The sequence below is a fragment of the Puntigrus tetrazona genome, chromosome 3 (assembly GCF_018831695.1).
Source record: "Puntigrus tetrazona isolate hp1 chromosome 3, ASM1883169v1, whole genome shotgun sequence".
NCBI classification, from domain to species: Eukaryota; Metazoa; Chordata; class Actinopteri; order Cypriniformes; family Cyprinidae; genus Puntigrus; species Puntigrus tetrazona.
Genome location: NC_056701.1, coordinates 20002817 through 20009920, shown reverse-complemented (window position 1 = coordinate 20009920; position 7104 = coordinate 20002817). Strand labels below are relative to the sequence as shown.

Genomic DNA, 7104 nt, shown 5'->3' with positions numbered 1-7104 from the left:
TTTATCTTCAGCTATCACAGAATATGGATTAGCTCATCTTCGCCATCATAGTACTGCTATCGAACCACTAAGTGGTCACTGATCTGTTGACATTTAGATTGGAATTAGCGATACCACATCAGGATGCAGTGGGAAGATACCGACCTGCTGTCTCCGACTGGAAATCTACTTTATATTCTCACAGCTATCATTGAAAAACTTATTAAATGCTCAACCGCCTCTTCAGTCTCTTCTCAATTTGGAGGATTGGCCACCTGGAAGATGACTAAAATACCACCGCATGAATACAGTCACCCTCAAACAAACACACACACCTACACACACACACACACAACATTTCTACTTCAGACAGGTTTCATGGAAACCTCTATATCCCAGTTCTTCATGTGATTCTTTAGTTTAGAGTACTGTAGAACTATGCTGCATTTTTCTGCAATCATGATACACATGAAGAAATTATATGTTTTTCTCATTATCACTTCTTTTGAATCTGCGGTTTAGCTATTTGTACATCACTAACATAGCAACACTCCGACACTACCCAGCCCCAAATGTGTGTGTGGAGTGTGTGTGTGTGTGTGTGCATGTGGAAGTTTGTGTGTTTTGATGTCTCTCTGTCGTACAGTATGTCTTGGAGCGCAGGATTCTTGCAAGTGTGTGTGTGCGTGGCAGTAGGCACACTGAGACAGGCGCTCATTATTGAAAGATAGATCACTTGACACAGGCACTGGCTAGACGCCTAAATCTGGACTCCCACCGGCAGCTCCCGGCCCAGAGTCCTGTCAAAAAAAAGTGCAGTGGGAGAAAAATCTGTTAATGATAATCACGGCCAACTATAACAACAAATCCTGCAGTGCAGCTCCTCTCCTTTGTTTTAAGTGAGGTAAAATTTCCCAGCACTTCACTGCGCAAAGGTGCCGGAGTTTCAAGCAGCAAAAGTGCGTAAATTACTTTAATTAGCTACATCTGCCGTGCAAAAAAAAACACGACGACGGATCTGCACATCTGCTCTTTCCTCGCTCACACTTTACGGAGTAGCACTTTTGCACACACTCACAACGGAGTAAAATACACGTTTTTAGCTGCAGTGAGAATTCGGGAGATTTTATTTTTGGGATTATTTCTACTCGGCATCACATAGGTTTCCTTTTCATTGACTTTCAATGTTTAAATACTATACAATTTATTTATGAAATAGAGGAGTTCAGACTCTGACTTCTGACTGATGAGACACATTCAGCTAAAAAAATGCAGGCACCTGTTTCCTGTGATTGCATGCTGAGGTATTAACGGTGCCACATTGTTAAGGATACCATAAACAATCTACAGTTGGAGTAATTCAACTAAATTACAGTTTGAAAGCAGTTGTTTATTTTAATTGTTATTAATAGATCTGGATATTTGTTACTATTTTCTAAAGCATCATCTGAGGTCCTGTGTTATAGTGATTTTAATCAGGAGGCCTGGTAAGGTCTTGCCAAAGAACACTCTCTAATCCACCTCCTGTTGTTTTTACATTTTAAATAATTAGTTGTTCCTCAAAATTTTGTACATATACCTTGGGTAGGGTTGTAAAATGTTTTGGTAAAATGCTCTACCAGAGTTGCATTTATTTACTTGTAAAAAGAAATATTGTGAAATATTTCTACAAGTTAAAATATTAGCTTTCCTATTTTAATATATCTGAAGTCATCATTTATACTTTAGATGGCAAAGCTGGAATTCTTTATCACCCATTTCTTTAGTCTTTAGTGTGTCACATGGTCCTTCTTCAGAAAGCTTTCTTTGTTAAAAAAAAACTAAAAACTTTTGTTGTCACTTGATCAATAAAATGTGTCTATTGAATAAACATGAATTTTAAATGGTTATTAAACAAAATATTAAGAACTCCTTTTAACATATCTCTTTAATTAAATGCATTTTATGTGGAATTTACTTCAATGTGTGTTGTGCAACCATTTTAGGCACTCAAGCAAATAAGAGTTTATAAGATTTGTATCCAATTTATCTGCAACAATTCTAGCTTTAGGGACTAACTCTCACAACTAGGTGCTTAATAGCATGCCCATTATTATGGGTATACATATTGGCTAAGGTTTATTACTTATAAAGAACACATTCTGCATGCACCATACTTCTACATTCCTACCTACCTAATCTACACAGCAGCATATTAGAAGTTTATTGAAGCAAAAAGTCAGAAGTTAATGGTTTGTTAATAGCGCAGAATTGGACTCCAAAACAAATTTACTTCAAGTAGGGGGTTGGAAAACATACGGTTATGCTCTATATTATGCTCAAACAATATATTATTGAACAAAGACTGCAATGACTGGATCTTATGTTTTGCTTCATCTTCAGGCAACGCGAACTGATCCTGTGCTGCTTTGGTAATTTCCTCTCACTTAATGGATTGGTTCTGTCGGGCAGAGTGGCATGAGTGCGGGCAAGCCCCACCGCTACAACATCGCGTCATCGTCCCGGAGGAGGACGCGTACCGGCAAGGCAACATGCCCGCCGCATGCAATGGATTTAGTGTAACGCAAGATCCAGACGCGGCCGAAGGTCATGGAGCCGCTTGTAAACAAGACAGGCCAGTGCAACGTCGGTTTCGCACACATGGACGAGCAATCCCAGCGCTACCTCGCTGACATCTTCACCACTCGCGAGACATCCGTTGGGCGCTGGATGTTTATCCTTTCTCCTTTTGCATTTGTCCTGTCCTGGCTCGCGTTTGGTTTCGCTCTCCTTCTGGCTTATCGCTCTTTGTCCACGGTGACTTAGACCGGCCACTAAAGATGATTTCACACCATGTGTCATACGGAGGTCAACAGCTTTGTTGCAGCGCTTTCTGTTCTCAGTTGAGACGCAAACAACGATTGGCTACGGATTCCGCTGCGTAACTGAGTGTCTCTTTAGCGGTGTTCATGGTCGCTTTCTTCCAGTCCATCGCTGGCTGCATCATTGACTCTTTCATGATTGAATTTGCCATCATAGCCCAAAATGGTTTGACCTAAAAACGGGGCGGAAATGATATCTGTTCTCGCAAATGCAGTCATCGCAACGCAACGCAGGATGGGAAGCTCTCTGCTCATGTGGCGGGTTGGGAACTTGATGGAAAGTCACATCGTAGAGAGGCTCACGTGAGGGGTTATTGTTTATAAAGCCCGAATCACAATGAAGAGGGCGAAAGTACATACCGGGTCGATCAGATCGACATCAATGTGGGTTATGACCAAGGTCTCGACTGCATCTTTTTGCTGCCCTCTCACCATCCTCCACGAGATAACTCAGGAGAGTCCTCTGTATGAATCAGCAAGCCCAGGACCTGGAGACATCTGATTTTGAGGATTGTGGTCATACTGGAAGGGATGGTCGAGGCTACTGCGATGACGGGGCTCAGGTGCGCAGCTCCTACTCAGCTAGCGAGACTACATGTGGGGCCATCGCTTGAGCCTCCAGGGTGTTTGAGGAACAGAGCCAGTATAAAGTGGACTATTCGTGACTTTCATAAGACCTACATGGGTTCTCGACTCGACGTTGCAGTGCCAAAGACATGGAGGAGAACAAGTCCTTGAGTCTGCGCCAACTTCTGCTGCTATGAGAATGAGCTAGCCTTCATTGTAGTAGGGATGAAGAGGATACAAGAGGACAGGGGTGAGAGGACTGAGTTAAGAGAGGACACTTTCAGCCAATCTGAACTTCGATCAGAGGTCATATCACAAAGAATCCGGAAATATGACTCCCTTTGATTACCTTGCCCCTTAAGACTTTGCTTTATCGTAGACTCAGCCTATTCTTCTAGTGTCGGTTGTAAAGGTTAGCTACAGAGAGCAATGCAAGTGCTATATGAAACCTTGACCCACCGTCCCAGAGCCATGCTGTAGTTGGGGCAGGTCAGGAAAAGAAAGTGCTTTTTGTAGTTGTTGGAAATGCGAGGCCTTCCTGGTAGGAAAACTTGAAATCTGATTATCTGTTTCCATACTGTAGTTTGAAGATAGCTTTAAGTAGTATCATTATGCAATACTAAGCTAGCCTGGGTGCCATATTGACAAAAATTTCTCTTGTTAACAAAATTTGCAATAAAATAGGTTGTCAACCACTAGTGTGTTTGCTTGGATATAGAGTAGAACATGAGACACTCTTGTTTTGGTGTGATTTACAGCAATAAAAAAAACTTAAAGACATTTATCCATGCTCTCTATATTCCAGTTTTTCCCCTTTACGCCAGAGTTTTATTTTTACTGAATGAGGTACTACTTTAGAGGTGTGTGAAAGATAATTAACACCTACAGAGATGCCAATTTCACTGCTAACTGACAATGAGCAAAATGGTTCCCAGGCTAGCAAATAGCGAAGACACAAAGCTATTTATTCAGTATTAGAAAGTGAGTAGAAATATATACTGTATGAGTTTGTGTGTGGATGAGTGAAAGAGGAGACATGATGGATACAGTTAAACTTTTTCCCACAACAAACCATCAGTCGACATTCATTCTCAGGCCAGACACCCTTTGAATAAAACAACTTGTATACTTACAATGACAGCCAAGAAAAACAAGAGTTTCATGTTGCTTCAGTGCCATATTAAACCCACAAATTATGGGTTATAGTGTTGTAGCCAAATTTTAAAGCTCTAAAACCAACATATTTACAACATTACATGTGCTGCTAAAGCAACAGTTACATCAAAAGCTAGTGTGTGTGTACTTTATGAAATATGAACTTTAGTTTGACCTTTCTTTATTGGTGTTTCTTTCCTCTGTATCAAAACAGCTGCCCACTTAAGTAATGTGAAAGGAAATGATCAATACTAAAAGCCAGTAGATCCTAAAGAATAAAAAGTCAGTATTGGATTAAGGGCACACTGAAAAAATAAATTTTTCCAACTTGTTTTCCTGTAAATAAAATAATTATATCCTTAAAACAATATATTTTTACTTGAAAAGCAATATCGTGTAACATAAATATTTAAATAAGTTTATATTTCTTATCTCAGTAGTATTTTTTTCTTTAAACAAATTTAGTGAGAAATAATTCTTGTAAGCAATTAGCCATGCAATGTTTGTTTCACACAGTTGAAAACTAAATTTAAGTGTCCAGCATAATACGATAATTCCATTTAATTATACAAGTAGTTTTTCACTTGGAAACTACACTAAATGAATCTCAACATGCAACTAACAACAGACTAACACCAACCACCCACCTCTAATATCTTATGTGATAATTAGTGATTGTGACATTTTCCCTCCTTCAAAATCAGAGCAAAGTGAACGGAAGAGGTGGAAAACGAGAGCCGGAGACAAAGAAGGAACAAAGGAGAGAGCGCTCACCCACTCACCTCATCCATCACTTTGCTCTGTGGGGCAAATAAGTGTGCCTGATTAAATAAAGAAGGCATTATATAAGATGATTTAAATAAATTAAACGTTTCATCAAGGTAGATTATAAGCTAAAGTCATCCTGTTTCGTAGAGAAGAGGGGAAAAAAGAGATGATCCTCTCAACGTCATCCTCTCCAAAAATACAGTACCACACTAAACTACGTCACAAAACTATCATATAACCCACAGTCGCACAGTTTATTGTTTTTAAAAAGTCCGTCTGGTCCGCGAAAGGAAAATGGAGTCATTAGTCACACTATTTTTATGCAGCTGCATGGCTGTTTTCAGGTCATGTCCTCATAACCTTCTTCAGCTGGGTTTCTGAGGTGAAAGTGAGTCAGCCTCATGATGATTTCAGCTCTTCAGAAAAGGTGGCAAGATAGATATAAAACAGTCAGGTACTTTATAGCAAATGAGCTTAGCTCCTGCTGGAAAACCAGGTCATACCAGTTTAAGGTGCTCAGACTGATTTTTGGATTATGCTAGCTGGTCTTAGAGAGGTATACCAGCTCTAACCAGCTTGACAACATGTTGTAACCAGGACTATCAGCAGGTTTTCCAGTTGACCAACCAAGCTGCTTTGAGCGTGACCAACAATAACCAGCTTGGACCGATACTCATTTAAACCCACCTACGACAAGACCAAGCAGAGCGGGCAGAACGCAAAAAGTGGTGATAAAAATAAAGACACGACAGAAATTCAAAATCTGAAACGCAATAAAAATCACGGCAATAGGATCCAAAAGTGTACCTTAGGGAATCAGAACTACCTGCAGGATTTATATTCTAATATTGAACAAAAATAAGTAATAAATCCACGTGGTGATGTGTAACTTTGTGCAGAGATACAGTATATGTTAAGAGTAAAGGAGATATGAGAATATTTGCAGCAATGAGCTTCGGGTAAATAAGTGCGATGCATAACCTCAAAGCATCAAATCTCACGCTTAATTGCATGTAACTGAATTCCATAATTTAAACACTGAGAGAAAATCAGGAAAACAACTGAAAACTCGCATAGCATGAGGGTACAATTAAGGAAAAAAACTGATCAAGCAAGTGTAAAACACGTATAGATGAATCATTTTCTGTCAGAAGCTGTGTAATCTAGCATGAAACAAATGTCATTGTAATGCGAGGGAGTGAAGTGTGAGTATTCAGTGATTAATATCTTGACACTCTAACATTCAACATGCATTTTAGCACAAAATGACTAAGAAAGACGAGTGAAAGCTAATTTGAGCAATAGGTGAAGCTTATATGATTTTACAATCGCTTAAAAATTCAAAGGCTGTTTTATAACAAATCTTGCTATTCAGCTACAGGTATCCTGCTGTCTGTCATCGGAAGAGAATCATAATATACAACCATGGTGACAAACGAACCACGGAAACAGTCTATCTATAATTACTGGACATATAGGCCTATCTATAGATTTGTGTGTCTGGTGTTCCACAACAACCGTGCACTCCACACACATATTTTGTGGAAAAATGTTTCATTAATTGACCATAAATGCAACTGAATCATATTGTTAAGCCAACACTCGAACTTCAAAAATCCATTCAGTATAAAGCAAATGCCAATTGACAATCAACAAGTGATCTTTTAAACAACATTGGGAATTACGGATTGCAATTAAAAAGATTAAGAATTAATTAAGGGAACATCCTACTGTATATAGGCCACATACTCTTATGGCCAGTGGAAGGGAGAGA

At 39.3% G+C, this 7104-nt stretch overlaps 1 pseudogene; it reads left to right on the top strand.

Annotated features, from left to right (window-relative positions):
* Nucleotides 1-2436: 2436 nt before the first annotated feature.
* Nucleotides 2437-3768, top strand: LOC122341336 (annotated as a pseudogene).
* Nucleotides 3769-7104: the final 3336 nt, after the last annotated feature.